The 10,058-nt window shown below is 35.1% G+C and overlaps 1 pseudogene; it reads left to right on the forward strand.

Moving 5' to 3' along the window:
- LOC101955552 (tripartite motif-containing protein 43-like) overlaps positions 1–4,027 on the forward strand; it is a 152,672-nt pseudogene extending 148,645 nt beyond the window's left edge.
- The last annotated feature ends 6,031 nt before the right edge of the window (positions 4,028–10,058 follow it).

Below are 10,058 nucleotides of genomic sequence, written 5' to 3' on the forward strand. Positions count from 1 at the left end.
TTGCTCTGCTGCAACACTCAGGATCACAGGGTTCACAACCATCCTTTAGTAGAAAGGGCTGCTGAGGAATACCAGGTAAGTGAAACCCTGAGAGCACTGTGAAGGCTGAGCCGCGGAGCTAAGAGATTACAAAAGAGCTGAGGATCTGGATGATGATAATTGCCCTACACATTTCTGCATGCTAGGAAATTTTATAAGTATCAAGGAAGAAGCTAAGAACCAAAGATGTAAGCAATAAATAAAATATGCAAGCATGCCTGCCTTCATGGAGCTTGATTCCACAGAGGTAGTGATAAAGTAGTTGGTCACTTTAATTTTGATTGATGCTGAGGGCCATTACCAAGTAGGAATGACGCATCGAAATTTCATTTTCATGGTTAAGGCATTATAAAGTGCTCATTTTGAAAAGAGTTATTGGCTACCAAAATGAGAAATGCAATGTATCTTTATACAGCATGGATATATACTAACACTAGGGAATAAATAAAATAAAAGGCTTTGGGGAATTAGCAGGGGGGAGCATCAGGAAAACAAAATTCTGAAGCCAATTGCCACACTATCTAAAAACTATTCATCTTTATCACTATCCCTAGGCACATGGCTACATTATGCACACTTGCAGTCTGAAATCTCCTAAAATTCACAATCATCAATGGCAAAAGGAAAGCAATATGAGATTTTTATTCTCACTAAAGTACTTATCTCTTACTTATTTTTGATTCTCTCTATCATTGTGATATTGAAACTAAATGTGCTTGCTTCTCTATTGTTTGAGTTTATATTTCTTTTAAAGGAGAAGCTCCTAAAGCAAATAAATAATTAAGGGAAAAGATACAAGCCAATTAAAGAAATATAAATGAAGAGAACAAAATAATCAGTCCATGGATTTTAAGGATGAGTCTATTTCCTTGAGACTCAGCTTGAAACAGACATACTAGAAATCCATCCATTATTCACTATAGCATAATGGTGTAAGGATATTAGACACATCATTTCTGGTGTCTTTGAATCCTAAAAGTAAAATGTGACTTTGTTGATCAAACAAATGATCAGGCAGTGTTATAGGGAGGTTTGAGATGAAAAATAATTTACTAACCAGAGATCAGAATATTGCATGTAGTGATTTATGTAACAGCTATAAATTCTAATTGCTTGCATATAGACATTCAGATTTGGAGAATAAATTGTCAATCAAAACTTTTATTTTTTTTAGATATTTCAGGCATTCATGAAGCAGATAAAAGTGGTTGGAGGGAAGGATGGATTTGGTTCCTTTCCATTCTTATAAACAGTATGGAAAGAATAAAGATAAAAGAGGAGTAAATTTTTAATTTCTGAAATGTGGATGCATATAAAATTATGGTGTATGTAACATACTGACAAAAGAAAATTGTCAAAGAGAGAGGTGTAGGTGGAGGAGGATAAAATCATGCTGGAAATGTGATCTAGACAATCTATCCTACAGTACTACATGTATCTCAGGGAAGAGCTCATCAGGGCTAAGTACAGAAAACTATATCCAGTTCTTCATGAGGAAGAAAATAGACATCTAGATATTCTTAGAAAGGAAAGTGAAAGAATTTTAGAGAAACTCAAAAAAAGTAAAGCCAAAATGGTTCAAAAGAAGGAAGAACTAAGAGAAATATATGAGGAGCTGGTGAAAATATCCCATAAACCATATGTGGTGCTGATCCAGGTAAGAACTGAGTTGTGTGTGAAATTATTTTATATGATTTGGGGTTCACAATTTTGACTACATTATTTGGTAATTTTTATATTTCCTGCATCAATGATGGAGTCCTTTCCACTTTGGATATAATCTACTTAAAGTTCACCTTTTTTCCTGAGTATAAATAAGCAAGATTTATAAAAATTTTGAGTAGCTCTCCTAGAACATTTTTTAAATTTTCCTGTTGTATCTTGCTTCTCTAAGAGCCAGAAAATAAGAATTTATTCTTGAACATTCCATTTTTTGCCTGCCATTTGACAATATGTAGACATCTTGGAAAAAGCTTATGTTCCCTTTCTTCTGTTTAAAAGTTATGGAATTGAAACACCCTCATTGGGGACAGTACACACTGTGTATAACTGATATCCTCCATTCTCACACTTTTTAGACCCTCTGGATTCTGATTTAATCACAAATTCAGAATCTTTAAATATGCTCTACTGGTACTGTCCTGAGTAATGAAAATGAATTCAAAAGAAGCACTGATGTGATGATATTTGATACTACATGATCTTTCCAAAAACAAAATACTATTTAATTTCTTAAAAAATATAAGCCTTTTTTGTTTTCTTTGAAGGACTTGGGAGACCTATTGACTAGGTAAATTTTGACTTTAGTGTAAACTGGGATACCATTGAAAGCTATTAAAGTGTTTAAGTTGTTTCTAATAAAGTGAATCCATAGTTTATGTAGAGGGTAATCAACTGTGTGTTCATGTGTTTGTTTGAATATGATTTCCTGTTCCCCTTTTTGAGAATTCAGCCTCTATTTTCCCTGTTGGTTGAGGAATTTATGTCATCCTGGGATGAATGTTGGCATTCGTAAATACAACCGTGCATGATTTGACATTGTAAATCAGAAACATGGAGGTGCATGGGACAGTTTTTCCTAGTTATCTAATGAGAGACATGGATACCTCTGAGAAATGGGTTGTTAACTGGCAAATTAAGTAAGAAAGATTACGAGAAACAGTCCCTTCTCATGTTCACAGAGGTACACTCATGAAAAAGGGTTTCAAGAAACATTTTCAGTGGAATTGTTGTTTAGTTCCTTTGAAACTATGATGACATCATTGTCACCAGAAGACTCATGTCCTCTTCCTACTTGGAGGAGTGAATAAGTGCAGCTGCACATGCCTCAGCCTATAAAGCCAGCACTTCCTTCCCAGACCAGACTGGACTGATAGACAGGCTCAAATGTTTCCAAAGTGAGTGTCAGCCCAGTGATGAGAGCATAGTGTAATGACTTTCAATAATGATTTTCTATGGGAATTCTTTCCATTTATTAACCTTTAATATACCCAAAGAGAATGGTCTGCCAATTGCTATTTATAATTATATTTAATAATGTGATCACCATTATTAAATAAAGTAAAAAATAAGTGATAAGGACTGACAGCAGAATACATCAGACACTAGAAAAGCAATATGTCAATCAATGGAAGGGTAACTGATGTGATACAGCAATCTGTATACGGGGTAAAGTTGGGAGTTCATAACCCACTTGAATCAAACTGTGAAAGATGATGTATTAAGAACTGTGTAATGTTTTGAACGACCAACAATAAAAAAAAAATAAGTGATCACTGGTGTAATAATAAATGTGACTTGGGCTATACATACAAAACTGTTTCAATCAGTTAGACAATTATAAATTAGTTTAGGATGTTCCCATTTTAAATTTAGTGCACCAAGTGATGGAAGTTATTTAAACATTACCCTTAAAATATCTTAGAAATTGAAGGTGTGATACATATTTTATTAAATGTAATATAATAAATGCATTAAATTTAATATAATAGCATGTATGAACAAACATAAAATAACTGAATGCATAGAGCAATATTTCACAAGCATAAAAAAAAGACAAGTTGAAATATGATGAAGCAGTTTTTAGATTTCCATGATAGACTTAAATAGGAACCATAGCAAGGAATTAGTGCTTTAATTGAATGGGAATGCAGACCTCCAATTTCTCAGATAAAATGAAGAGTAACAAGCTGGAAGTAGACATGCCCACCCTTTTATTACAGTCTGGGAATTAGATATGAAGGGCCCTTTGGACTGGGCTCTAGGAATCTGTAAGGATTCCTGGATAAAAAGGAATGGCACAGTGATTGAATCTGAAGACATGTTTTTTCTTCTCTTTGTGAAGGAAGATGATGACCACAGTCTCTTCATAACCTCCCCAATGCTTTCTCACTACATAGAGAAGCCTCAGGGCTGAGTTGGTGTGTTCCTTGATTTTGAGAATGAAAGAAAGAGTTTTGTGAACGTTTCCAAGGGTTCTCTTATATAGCGGTACCCTTCTGGCTCTTTGAATTTCCCAGTCAGGCCTTTTGTTCACACTGGCCACAAGTGAGCAGGGATAAGTCAGGAACACTATGCCTGGGGAATTTACATTTCAGGCATCCCTTCCTAGTTGAAGTTTGCAATACTGTACTTTAGTGCTTTTTAAGTAATTTGTACTTGATCCAGACATGGTGGCACATGCCTATTAATTCGCACAGTTTGGTTAATTTGGGAGTCTGATATGGAAGGACTTCAAGTTTGAGGCCAGCCTGGGCAACTTAGCAAGACCCTGTCTCAAAATAATTAAAAATAATAATAATAATAAGAAGAAAATTGCTGGGAGTGTAGTTCTTTGATAGAATAACCCTGGGTTTAATCCCCAATTAAAAAATAAAAATGGCATTTTGTTGAATATAACTTTATTTTCTTTTTTTTTTTTTTTTTTTTTTTAGTTTTTTTTTTTTTTTTTTTATTGATTGTTCAAAACATTACAGAGCTCAAGACATATCATCTTTCATACATTCGACTCAATTGAGATTTGAACTCCCCAAATACATAATACAGACTCACTTCTGTTACATACTCACGTTTTTACATAATGGCATATTAGTGACTGTTGTATTCTGCTACCTTTCCTATCCCCTACTATCCCCCCTCCCCTCCCCTCCCCTCCCATCTTCCCTCTCTACCTCCTCTGCTGTTGTTCAGTTCTCTCCCCTTTTTTCCCCCCACCCCCTTTCCCCTCATAACCTCTTATAATTTTGTGTATCACTGAAGGTCTCCTACCATTTCCATATGAATAACTTTATTTTCTTTTTAAATATAACTACCAAATTGTGTTGACTCAATTTCTTTTTGTTATTTTAATGAGGGTCATCTTTTATGGAACATAAAATGATTGGCATCCTATATGTTCCAGATGCAGTACATGCTGTGACTGCTTACATGTTTTGTGAGCTTGTCAGATTTAAGATTGCAAAATTTTTATGATTTAAGTTGAATAACATTTAATAACATTTGTTGGATGAATTTTCACATCATTATCACCAATAAACAAATCAATTTTGATATTTTCACCTTTTTATTGATCTAAGAAAGTTTTATTCATCCTTAGGAAATAAAAACAATGAAGTTCTTTCTCACACTCAGGACAAGACTCATTTTTCATTGAAGCAAGTAAAGTTTGCCCTTTCTTGTTCCCTTATATTCCCTAAACTCTTTAAAGCAGTTTTATGTTAACAGCAAAACTGAGAGGAAATTTAAAAAAACACATATATTAACTGCCCCCTCTTTCTAAATACAAGTGGGTAACTTCACTCGTTTCCAACATCTCTAGTCAGAATGACACATTTTTAAAACCAATGAACCTATTTTGATACACAGACTATGTGGATATAATATACTTTTAATATAATGAGGAAAGAAGTTTTTTGTGTGTTCTTTCTCTCTAAAACTATATCTCTATTCTATGAGAAAAATAGCTGCAAACCAAAACTGAGGATCATTTTTCAAAAGACCCATGTAGTATTCCTCAAAATTGTGAGTTTCATGAAAAGTAAGAAAGGAAGCTCTTTCAACTCAAACCAAAGGAGATGTGAGAGTGAATTCAATGCTCCATTCTAGGTTGTATCATGGAATAGAACATAGAATGTTCATATAGAAGCTGGTGAAATCTGAAAAATGTCTGACTTCAGTTTGTGATAAACTCCCAAAGTAGGCTTTCTATTTTTGTAAATTGTGTTATGGAAATGTACGATCACTTTAGGGGAGAAAAAAACTGGGCATGGAAATACAAAGTAAGTCACTCTATCACATATTTAACATTTCTTTAAATACAAAATATTTTCAAATAAAACTTGAAATGTTTTAGGACAAATATCTATATGCCCATGCTCCATGACATGCTTATGTTGTGAATAAGGCAAGTTTTAGAAGAACATATAGTGTAATTAAGTTTTTGAAAAAAATGTTTACTTACACTGATGCTTCATCCATGAAAGTTGGTCAGTGGCTTAAGTGTGAAGCCCTGTGCAGTAGCGAGCCTCTGAATATGCACAGCTTGGACCACTTTCCTTCTGAGTTCTGCTGTTTGTCCTATTTTTCAGTTGCAATAGCAGTTGTGGTTGCCACTTTAAGTGAAGCACTTTATGCTTGACCTTGGTACTTTGTGACAATTTGATGACATATCTTGATGAAAACACACTTTCAGAGCTTGCTCCTCACAGTGAAATACTCAGAGGAATGATTGTGCCCATGGTGGCCTGACAAATATAAAACTTGATCAGTTCTCTTTAAGGAAAGAGAAACAACTTAATGTATCTAAAATTTCATATTGAATTATCTTCAGAGACTAATAGACAATAAAGTGTTATGGGTCTGAATAGTTGATATGAAGTAATGAGTGCAATCACTGCTCAGAAATGGAAGAAGTCAAGTGTAGCCATATCTAAATGACAAAATGGCAATGGCTTGAATGATAAGAGTTTTTTCATTCATGGTAACAAACATACTTCTTCAGGGGAGAATGTGGATAGTGGCCAGGGATGTGTGAGTAGGATGAAAGAGAACATATGGGAACTCAACTTTACTCAATTTCCTGTGGATGAAAAATTGCTCTAAAAATAAATTTATTATTAAAAATATGAAGAGGCCCAACTGCTGTACATGGTGAATTTGTTTTTAGTAGTGTCATTTTGTGGTTTATCAACAAATGAATAATATTTACATTTTACATACACAATATTTGAATATAAAAGAACAGATTCTATGATTGTAAGTAAGACGTTTATGAAAAGTATGGGTATAATCTCTTGATGAAAGTTTAGAAAAATGAATTTAAGAAAAAGCTTATATATTATTCTGTATTTCAGAGATCAAAAAGTATTTTTCAAAGCATCCAAATAAAATTATGGGGGTCAAAATAGGCACAAATATAGGACTCCAAAATCATCAACTATCATTTGAGTGTTAGTTTCACAGGGGAAATGTTCCACAGAATAACAATTTAAGGAAAAATCTTGGATTTTTAGTACTGCTATTTCCTCTTATTTGTTCAAGGAGTAATCTAGTATCAGTTATACTAGATCCAAAAATTTTATCCTTTTTGTTATATTTTTTTTCATTTTTTCTTACTAGTTTTTATAATGCATATGATATATGATCATGCACTTCAATTATCAGGTCAGTTACTATTTTTCTTATTACTTTGAGTCTCATAAGTCTCTTAGCCTTGATGTCTCCACTTTGGGTGCTGAGTGTAGTAATTGGAGGCACATAAAATAAAATGAAGACAATTAGAATTTGGACTCTCCCAATGTGACCCTCCATGTACATTAGTAATGTGATTTAGGCCTGCCATAAAAAATTCAGAGTTGGTGCCTTTAAATAATTCATTTTCATATCTCTGGAGGCCAGAAGTCTGAATTCAAGTGATTAAAAGTGTCAAACATTCTCCAAAGGCTGTGGGGAAAATCCTTTCTGGTCTTTTCTATTCTGATGGCTTCTTGATTTCTTTGGTTTGTGTCTTTATAATTCTATGCCTTTTAGACATGTGTAGTGGCACATATCTGTAATCCCAGCTACATTTGAGCCTGAGGCAGGAGAATCATAAGTTTGAGGTCAGTGTTGGGAAGGCCCCAAGTGGCAGTAGTTAGGCTCTCTGGTCAAGGCTTCTAGAGGACTATGTTTTCAGTATGTACCCAAGGTCTGGAATACCTTGGTTCTGCATATGCACTCAAGGTCATAAACATTTGCTTCTGAGCATGCACCCAAGTATATAATTTTTTGGAAATGTTCTTCTTTGCATCACCTTAGAAAAATGGCCTATGAAGTCACTCAGGGTCTAGATGGTATTGACTGGGGCTAAATGGAACTGACTGATGCAAAATGGAACTGGTATTTAATGCTGGGGACTACTGTCACCTCTGAATATAGTCGATCTGATCTGTTATCCCAACTGAGTCTTGCATCTTCTTCCACAAGCCAGGACCCAGATTTATTTTCCCAGTTTCTTAGCATCCACCCCACTGCCAGTCTCAGTAAGTAGGCAACTCCTTTAGTTCTGAAAGCTAAAATTGAAAATCATGGTGCTGACTGGGTTGACTCTCTCTGGCAGCTGTGAAGAATTCCTGTACTATGCCTCTCTCCTGGTTCCTTGTGGCCGATGGCAAGCTTGGCTCTCATTGGATTATGGCAGCATTTCTTAGGCTCTACCTCTCTCTTCAAATGACTGTCCTCTGTCCATGTCTCAAATATTCTTTCTCTTAGAAGGACACTAATCATTGAATGTAGGTATCACCATAAATCCTGGGTAATCTTATCTGGAGGACTTTAAATAAATTACATTCCAAAGCTTATATTTTCAAATAAGTTCACATTTACAACTACCAGGTCCCATGTCCCAGATATCTCTAGGAGACAATGTTTAACCCATTATAGTTTATAAAAATTCCTGACATCAAAACACCACATAACAGTAAAAACAAAAATTTTACAAATGTATTTCCATTTCTCTACATACTATTGGAACTTTTAAAATTGGGGATGAGAGGTCAGTGGTTTTTTTTTTCCAGAATAGGGAAAGAACCCAGGACTTCCTGCACACTGTGCAAGCACTCTCCAACCCTCACTTTTAGGCTTTTCACTGAGGAGGATTATAGATATTTTCATCTGAACTTGGCACTCTGGCCTCCTGTCATGGTCAGCTTCTTGTATGTACAACAGCTTGCCTATCAGTTAATTCCAAGACAGCAATCTCAATCCACAGATTGAGGTTTACTCTGTAAATTTTCTGCAACTCCACAGCATATATCTCACCCTGTTCCTTCAGGTGCTGTGAGATGTGATGCCAGCTCTATAAGGGAATCAATTTCTCAGGGGTATCTTCTCAAATACAAATCCTGATAGAACTTGTGGTGTCCTGAGGTCAGGGATGTGGTTGACTGGTAGAGCACTTGCCTGGCACAAATGGGGTAGTGGGTTTGATTTTCAGCATCAGCAAATCAAACAAACAAACAAAAATAAATAAATAAATAAATAGATAGATAGATAGATAGATAAATAAATAATATTTGTGGTGTCTTTTCATGTGTAGCCTCTTAGGCTATCCCTGAAATTTCAACTTCTTGAAAAAAATAATAGTTTCTGGATATCTTACTTTTTCCACATTTCCTAAATCTTCTTCTAATTTGTTCAGTGCCTCTTGGGGAAAGCAGGTTTCTTGGAGTATTGAACTACATTGGATAGTCTTCACTTGGTTGGTAAGTTTTCTCTCAAAGTACTGTTTCTCCTGGAAAACTTGAATGTACTTTAGTTTCATTTGCTCTGGAATCTCCTCTATGGGATTTTAGCCAGGTGCAAGTTGCTTAGTTCATAGTTCTGGGAAATAATTAGTCCTGAGTTGCTTTGAGAATTTCAAATTTCTGACTTTTTTTTAGCATTAACATGTTTCTTGGATTCTAAGACCAATTCTTTCAGAGTAGTGTTTTTTCAACTCTTGAGAATCTCTAACAATGTGAGTTTGTATATTTCCCCAGAGAAACTTGAAGAGCTACTATTTCCCAGTTGGATTCTGTTGCTGTGAAGTGATGGCTGTCATTGGTATGAGGTTATTCTACATGCATTCAAACAACCTGAAAATGTCCTCTTCCAACCAGGAGTCTTAGTAAATTGATGATGCTATTAAGGTCTCTGGGCCTTTTATAAGGCTGGAGGCATGTGTGCACTTAGCAGGAGCTTTGTTAAGATAGGCCTTCTCTATCAAGATTCAGCAAATGTTAAACATGGTAGTGCACACCTGCTATCCCAGTGACTCCAGAGCCTGAAACAGGAGAACTGTAAGATCAAGGAAAACTTCAGCAACATAGTGAGGTACTAATGAGAACCTGTCTCAAACTAAAAAATAAAATTTGCTTGAGAATGCCTCAGTGGTTAAGTGCCCCTGTGTTCATGTTCCAGTAAAAAAAAAAAATAGAAGAAGTAAAAGAAGGAAAGACTCAGTGTATTGTATCCATAAAGTTGGCAGATTAGAGGGAGGCTGC

This window comes from Ictidomys tridecemlineatus, chromosome 11, assembly GCF_052094955.1.
Source record: "Ictidomys tridecemlineatus isolate mIctTri1 chromosome 11, mIctTri1.hap1, whole genome shotgun sequence".
Lineage (NCBI taxonomy): Eukaryota > Metazoa > Chordata > Mammalia > Rodentia > Sciuridae > Ictidomys > Ictidomys tridecemlineatus.